This window comes from Pygoscelis adeliae, unplaced genomic scaffold (assembly GCF_000699105.1).
Source record: "Pygoscelis adeliae isolate BGI_AS28 unplaced genomic scaffold, ASM69910v1 Scaffold10, whole genome shotgun sequence".
In the NCBI taxonomy this organism is placed as follows: Eukaryota; Metazoa; Chordata; class Aves; order Sphenisciformes; family Spheniscidae; genus Pygoscelis; species Pygoscelis adeliae.
In genome coordinates, this window is record NW_008824053.1 from 1,120,468 (window position 1) to 1,129,603 (window position 9,136).

Here is a 9,136-nt window from a genome sequence, read left to right on the forward strand (position 1 = left end):
TTGCAAAAGCAACTCATGGAATAATTTTCCCAGAAAGCAATCAAAAAAATCTCCCTTCATGCACTTCCATCTCTCTCTGCTTTCCTGAGAAATAACGCCACTAGCTGCGCTGGCACCTTTGATAAGATGACTTCATGAATTTTTTTTGAGATATTCCCTCTCTCTTAAGCGTATAAGTTGCAAAACCGTTTTTCTGTAGACCCTATATATCACTGAGGTAGGTTCAACCATTCAGTAATCCTGGAAACACACCAGCTGACTTCAATCCTGGAATGAAAGCAAACCAGCCCAGCTGGAAACCTAAAAATGCATGACAAAAGTCACACTGAATGTTCAGAAAGAGGAAAAAAAAAAAAAAAAAAAAAAACACCAAAGCCTCTTCGAGCTTTAGGACACTACATATATTTTTTCTTACTGAAGTTACTAATTATATTAGGTATTTTTTAAAATATTCTGCATTCCCATCAAATTATAAACCTAACAATTATTTTAAAATAAGGTATAGTTATATATACGATAATTTCCTCAGCAGTATGTCTAATTATATAATTCATCTATTTCCAATCACAAGCAGTGATAAAGACTCGTCATGACAAGCAGTATTTTATCACTAATATGGTTAATGTACATTTCTGTTCTAAAGCAAGTATATGTTTAAATTTTCTCCTACTCCTCGGCATAAAATGGCAATGATCTTAATTTAACTTAGCAGTAAAACAAGAGCTAATTTAGGTACAAGAAAAGCAAGTCTGGTTATGTAAGCCTTGGGATGAAATTTCACTGCAAATGAAACATTTGAAATGGAAATCAGCCAGTTATACTTGCCTTTTTCCTGGGCCTAGAAGCAATACAGTTGCAGCTCATCCACTCGATCACATCTGATTTCCAGAGATTTTTCCAGAGGGGTGTTTAAATGAGGTATCTAAATGTATTTTCTGCCAAACAGTCCAAGTACTTGCATTAACAGAACTGACTTTGGGTCTTATACCTAAGAATAATTACCGAAATCATGTTATCTGTCAAGTGAAGGACCCAGAATAAAATGAGCTGTCACAAAGCATTGTGTCATGTCACCATAGCCATGCGCACACACACATTTTATACAAGGAATATTGCAGTGGTTCGCTTTCTCTCCTGCAGGAACGCAGTCTAAGGTGGCAGCTTTCCTCAGGGAATATGCTATCATTAGATTTCCCATTAGGGCCTTTTCCGTGGAGAGAGATTTTTCCCTGTATCACAAAGTTCTGCTCTTCTTGAAACCATGCTAGGTTCAAACTAGAGGCAATCTTATCAAACTGATTTTTAGAAGTGGAAGAGAGGAAAGAGAGGTATGGTGGATGGTGTGACGGGAAGAAGCAATGTAACGTACATTTTCAAAATCTTGCTTGCGTAACCTGTATTTCAGAAGCCCTTGAGATTCGCGTTGCTCCATTTACTTCATTGAACATTTCAGCTCTATTAATTCCTGCTCACATACTCACTGTCAGAATCTCACTGACAGCACTAGATTTCTGTGTCATAAGCAGGACTACAGCTCCTTTTTGAACTCATGTAGCTTAGTCTCATTGTTTCTTGGGATTGATCCAAAAGTATAAATATCAAATACCTGTTATACCTTTGTGTCCGATAGACAGTAATTCCTCCAAACAGAACGCGGAGCTGTTTCAGCGAAAAAAGCATAAATAATACAAATAATAATAAATCTCTCTGACAACAGGAAGGATCATCTTAATAATCCCACTTCACTCGTGGGAAAATGAAAAGGTCGTTACGTGTCAGAAGACTGTATCTGAACAAAGACTTGGGAACTTCAGTCAAGAGAAGACAAAATTGGGTTTAGGAAGTGTCAGTTTCTGAGGTCATGAAGCAGTCAGGGATGCTGTCAGGGGTGGGAAGATGCAGAGTCAGCTACCCCTGCTTGTCACGGGGAGGTTACTGGTACATTCCTAGGAAAGCAAGTGGGCGGGAAAGCAAGAGAAGAGGGGCTCCCTCTAAAAGTCTGTGAGATGTTTAGATTTTGCTGTTTCAGACAGGATGGCTATACTCACACAAAGCATACAACGTTCAGTCTTATTGAAGTACTTCTGAAGAGTTTTAAATTACCCTTTTTCAACTGAACTTGAAATATCCATGTATATGCGTGTGTTTGTGTGTAGGTATACATATAGAATACATATTAGCTCTCATCTTGCGGTTCAATAAACTACCATGTAAAATATTTTCATCAGAAAATCGCAGGCCAGCTATTATCCAACCATCCATTGTTGTGTAGCTGCTGCAGTTTTATGTGAGCCATAAAAGTTCAAAAACCACCTTTTTAATTCTTCGGGAAAAAAAATACATAGCAGTTTTTTTTTTCTCTTGCTTTTAATAAAATTCAAACTTAAAAAACTAGAAACAGGAAAAATGACAAATTAACAAAAAAATAAAAGTTTAAAATTAATCTCCCACCTACTAAAGCACAAAATGTACCACCTTCCACGTAATACAGTAACCCGAGATGGATAAAGGTTATTTCTCAAACACCCAAACATATCTAACCATTAACCTCTCCCTTTACCTCTACAAAACGATTCCCAAACAATAAAGTTTTCTTTTTTCATTTTTTTGAAAAGTCATTCTTGCCTTCCCTTAGGAAAGCTGGAAAATTTGTGTTACCGATTACCACTAACAAGCATGCCTTGCTTTACAGCTGGGATCATACAAGTTATAATCTTTTCCTGTTATCTGTTAGTTCAACATCCCTACAGCCATGAAAATATTTCTACAAACTCCTTTGGTTTTTCTTCTCCTTTTATATTCTGGGAAATACTCAGGATTTTAACGCTGGCAAAAACATTTAAGGCTGACACTACTGATACCTTTTTTAACCCCTTTAAGAGAAAAAAAAATTCACAATAACCCAGTCTTCCCTGAAAAAAAAAGAAAAAAGAAAAAAAAACAAAAAACAAAAAACCACCACAAAACACACCCAGTTCTGAAACAGGACATTTTTTAGGAGATTTTTTTTTTTTTTTAAGTGCCATGGCTTAAAAGAGAGAAGGCCTAATAATGCATTGGCCCAAAACATTATCTTATCTGGTGGTGGGGAAGATAAGAAAATAAATTACAAAATTATATGGGAAAACATAAACTGAGACCAAAAGGGCCAGCAAGTAGATTATTACATCACAGTTTCATTTAAATTCATCCTTTTATGCAAAACTTTCAATTTCAATAATCTTCAACTTTATAATGAAATATTTTGCACTAGAAAGTATAAATTAGCTGTACTGCATGTTCTAGGGAGACTTCCAATCTTGTAAACTACATTTTAAACAATCTGAAAAAGCTACTGGGTTGTTTGGGTTTTTTTTTTTTTGGGGGGGGGTGTTTTTTTGGTTGGTTGGTGGTTTTTTTTTGTTCCCCCAGTAAGGTAGAGACACATGTAGTCTTCTGCTACGCTACATAGAGAAGTGGAAAACCATGAGAATTATGCTGGGTGGGAGGAATAGCTATGCATTGATATTCAAGACAACATGGTCCTATGACTACGATGGGAATACGGATTACCATGTCAGGATATATAATTGGTCCCAATAAAGAAATCCCTGAGGAATTTCTGGAATTTCCAAGTCCACCAGTAAAGTAAGGCAGGCATATGTATATACCTAAAATGAAGTGTCTACTTAAGTAGCTTGCTGAATAGCTATAAAGAGCAGTTATAAATGACAGGTTGACCAAAGACTTCACTTTAGCTGGTAGAATTAATCTCATCTAACATTAGCCACCAAACAATCAGGCAGCTAGTCCACCCCAGCTTTGAAGGCTCCCATTACAGAGGTGAGAACTACCTCCAGGCAATGATACATTCTTCCTGTGACCGGCACCTCAGGTTGGTGGAGTACCACCTAAAATTACTCATAACCTCAGAGGTTCTCCTAGGCACTTAGTTCTGACTGGATGCCCCGCTGGTAGGAAGGGGAAGTTAGGTGATAGAGCTCTTACATTAAATTAACATGATGTCCCTGGGTTAATGACACTGAAAGGAGAATTAGCAAGGCAGTTAAGCTAAATTCCCTCCTCTTCTATTGCTTGTTATTTCAGACTGAAAAGGAGAACAAAAGCATTTGAGGATTTTTGCACCTTTATCTCACAGTTCTATATTAGTTATGCTCTTATTTCATGCACAGCGGTGTAGGAACCCCCACGAAGTGAGCAGCAAGGGCAAAAATGACTCTTATTAAGCAGAGAAGCAATGAGACATTTCAGCGTAGAATATTTGAGAATTTTAGAACTGCACAGGTCCCCTCCATGTGTCTCTCTCTTATCAGCATATATAGTTCATTTTCCCACACTGTATGATGATGACTAATATGAGACATCAAAGTAGCACTTTTACTCTGGTTGAATAATAACAATTCAGAAGACAGATTGCAAATTTCACTATAAAGCCAAACTGTTCAAAATCATATCCAGACTCTCCTCTTCCATCAGTGAATAGTGACTAACTTCTGTAGCATTACTCCAGGTGTTCACTGCCACCAATTTAAAGAAATTCAGCACCCTTAACATTGAAAATGGCATTAGATACCAACTTATGTATAACAACAGTAGCACAATGATGCCATAGCAACTCCTGTTGCAAATACCTGAAGGAAACAGCAGCTCCTGTCCTGTATCTATGCCTCATACGTATATTTAATATGAATTTGCATGAAAATCCCATATATCCTGGCACCAAGAGGTTAAACTGTATTGTCATTACCCATGTAAATTCAGCACAATGTCCTGTAAAGCTAGCTTACCTAGGAAAATTAATTGTCTATGCATGTCACACATGAAAAAGAGACAGCTGCTCTTAGCAGTGACCTTTGACTCTTCCTTGGTGAGATATTCTTTTTCCTGATGCACACTGAATCACTGTACTTTATGCACTCCTCATCTGTCATATTCTTTAAATATAAAGAGCACTTTTAAATGTACGTTATGGTTCACACAGAATCCAGTGGAAAAATGTTGAGCCTTCTAGCTCTTGCAATTTTTTCATGCTTTTTCTGTCACCGATATCTTGTCTCTCTTTAAAGAGCTCAGTGACCTCTCTCATGTCGTTTAATTGTATAGGGGAATATCAAGCAATTTGGTGAATATTTCCTTCAGTATTAATGGTTTTTGCATCTGCAGTTCTACTGATCCAGCCATTTGCATTTGTTTAATCAGGACCCAGAACAATTACATTAGTGACCTTTCATTCTAATGAATGGACCTTTATTTTTAATTAATAATGTACAGCACATGTGAAATTTGACATGAGCTTCCTTAATTTAGAGACCGAGATAAAAAGGCTATCGCTACTGCTGTGGTAAAAACATTACCCAGTTTTTTGGACAACGTTGGAAGAATTTAAAGACAAAAATTGAATCAATTAACACAGCTTTAAATACATATGCTGTTCCTCTTTTAAATAAGCAAGGTAGAATATATGCAGCACCCAGTACAGCACATCACATGTGGACCAAAAAGGCCGATTTACAAAGACATTTGAGTGCTTAGAGTTCCAAGGGTGATTTTAGTCACCAAAGTTCTTTTGAAATTCCCATTAGCTGCCAGTCCACATCTATGGAAACTTAAAGAATATCTGGCCTGAGGTCCCTACTTTGTAACCCTGTACTTATACTTCACTCCTTCTCACGCAAAGAGTTACAGTGATTTTTGGGGGGGAGTACTCACGTGAACAAGGCATACAAGGTTATGCCTGTACCAATGACTCTACCGTACATGGAGCTGCATGCACTGTTGCATGTTCTGCAAATGAAACTCTTCAGGCATTCAATAGTGAGCCAGAAAGATTATAACGAGATTCCAGTATTAGGTAAGTTTAGGCTACAGAGGAAGTTTAAGGAGCCAGTATTTTGATTTCAAAATAAGCAGTTAGACTATATTCTGGGAGGTACTAAAAGACAATCTACATCTAAGTGATCTGCCTACAAAGTCTAAAATTACTACAGTGACAAGAAATTGTCCAGGCTCAGGCCACCTTGAGATCCGGGAGCTGGTCCTCTGACAGCCAAGAAGAGAAACTTGTTCGTGTTCTGCTACATCATGACTTTTGGATTTAACTTTGCCAAACTCTGGCTTGCTCTGGAAGTTCTTACAGTTCTCTACCTTCTTTACTTTTTATACCAGTGGACGTCCTATAGGAGGCAGTTAGCTTAGGCTACCTTTGACACAGGGCACTTTCTGAAGAATTAATAAAAACAGTACTTAAAGTTTTGTTTCTCTTTATACACCAGAGAGTCACCAGTTTCACAAAATAGTCCTGATTTGAGTGTGGCTCACCTCTAATCCTGTGTACTTTGTATTATAAAGTCATGTCAGCTCCACTGCTATAGCTGGATTCCTCAAAGGGCAACCTCAACATTCAACATCAGAGATTCTGTACGTGATTTTCAGCAGAGGCCTCGCCAAACAACAGGGCTGGCACAGCTGTAGGAGTGCTTCAGTGTCATAAGCATATGAAGCCTTTATTAAAATCCTTAGTCCAGTTTTATAGATAGTTTGCAAGATGAGAATATGCCCTATAGAAACCAAGGGTCTGCCTTAAGGTATTTGTTTTTCCTATTGTAAAGTTTTGGAGTTTGTCCTAATTTGGATGCAACACAGAACACTCAGCCTTAGCCTTCCCAAGCATGGTCATGGTTCAGTGCCTTCACCTTCACCTACACTTGCTCCTGCCTGTACTAGAAGAAGGAGCAGCTGGGCATCCAATTCATCTCAATTAACTTCAATCATTTAAAATTCCAGGCGTCTCTTATAGGCCACTTGTCTAGATTCTGTCTACAGGCTACGGAGAGAGATAGGAAGGGATGAGACTTCTGGAAGTCTGTATTTCTCTCCTTTAACTACAGAAGGAAAGTGGACAAGCAGCTTATACCAGACACTTCCTATTGCTTAACTGTCCACTAACTGTTCTGAACTGTTCGTTACCATACAGTTTATACAGAAGCCTCAGCAACTGCTGAGCTTCATGATATTTACAGTTTCAAACCTCCCCCAGCATACAGTCCGTGACCTCCTCCTGGCTTCCCGAAACCTCTCCTGTGCCCAAAAGAGCTGCATTGCAGAAGAAACCTGTGCCTTTATTTCTCATCCTCCCATTCACTTCTCAGGAAACTTATCTCTAAAATACACATAATACCAACTGCTTTAAAGGAATGTACTGTGGCTTAATCGCAACATGCTCTGAAATCCCTAAAAGATGCTGCAGAAAAGGAAAGGATTATCATTCTGCAATCTGTATACAACAATATATTTTGAAAAATTACAACAGCAACGCATGTTGATAGAACCTAGGAGAATAGTTCCAAATCCCTTAGGAGACTTCTTTTTTTTCCCCAGCAAATCTTTGTCATTTAGAAGAACCATAAACAAATGAAAAACTAAACTACAAGCAAAGCTGAGAGATATATAAACAGCTACCTCCTTTTGAAGCTCTCTAGGTAGAGACCACATCAGTATACAAATTTAAGGAGTAGGTTTTTCATTTCTAATCTTAATAAGAAAACCATAGAGGTTAATTTTGTTGAAGTTTCAGGATTTACTTTAGCTGCTTGCTACTATATTACAAGGAATAAGAAAAGTATAACTCTTAATTTCAAAAGTCAACAACTTTTCCTACTTTCCATTCTGGAAATAGGTTTGGTTTTTTTATCTCCTGTGATGCTTATAATCACGTGGCATAAACTGAGTTTATTATGCTACTTGAAAGCATTATAAAAAAAAAAGCGTAGTGGAATACTGTAAGCCACATACACAGGTGAATAGGAATAATAATAAGAGAGAACTTTTTGATTTGCTAATTTGGAATTGACGCTCCTTTCAGAAGATATTCCTACAAAAGTTACCAGTATCACATAGGAACTGCAATCAACCCAAATTCTAAGAATACTACATGAATCATTTTAATTACCACTACTGCGAACAAGTTTTCAGAGACCTATTAAATCAACAGAATGATTTTGTCAGCTAATCTTTCTAGACAACTTGGGCGGGGGGGGAGGTAGAACCCTGAGAAAATAGAAAACAGAAAAAAAAAAAAAAAACACACCACAAAGCAAACTGTTTTGCCTGAAATTGGTCTTATTCAGACTGAAGAAGGGAACGTTTCAGGGGGAACCAAACAGCAACCTTTCAATACCCACTAGGAGGTTACTGAAAAGGCAGAGCCAGGCTCTTCAAAGTGGTGTATGGTGTTAAGATGTGAGGACGAGTGACAACAGTGATAACCTGAATCAGTAAATGTTCAGACTGCATATAAGGAGAAGCTTTAACCATGAGGGCAGTCAGGCAGTGGAGCACGTTGCCCAGGGAGGCTGTGCAATCTCCACCCCTGGAAGTTTTCAAGACCCAACTAAAGCCCTGAGCAATCTGGTCTGAAGTCATAGCTCAGCCTGCTTTAAGCACAAGGCTGTGCAAAACGACCTCTTGAGGTCGCTTCCAACCTAAATTATCCTATAAGCCTACACTTACAACATACAGAATAGCTACAACACAGAAGAATCTAAAATGTTATTTCTGACTTCAAGACAACAGTTGGAACAAGCAATGACAATTATACATCTCAATCCCAACTTGTTATACCATCGTAAAAAGATTGACGTTAGGCATGTGCTGAGGCACTTGTCTAAACTTTAGCTTATTTAGATCTTGTTTAAGCTGGTTTTTTATGATTTCTCATGTGGATTGATCCTCATTTATTTGATAAATATCAATAACTTTCCATAATTAGATTTTACTATCCGTTGTAAGGCTTCTGGATAAAGAATACCTTATCAATGATGTTTTGGAAGATTGTCCTGTCCTGAGATCTCTCATTCATAAGTACAAGTGATACTTCGTTTTCATAAACAAATATTTCCTAAAAAAAAAAGAAAAGAAAAGAAAAGAAAAAAAGATAAGAGTCGTTCATTATCTGGAATTGTTCCTTCTATCTAGCCAACTGTCCTGGTTTCAGCTGGGATAGAGTTAATTTTCTTCCTAGTAGCTGGTACAGTGCTGTGTTTTGGATTTAGGATGAGAATAATGTTGATAACACACTGATGCTTTAGTTGTTGCTGAGCAGTGTTTATACTAAGTCAAGGACTTTTCAGCTTCCCAT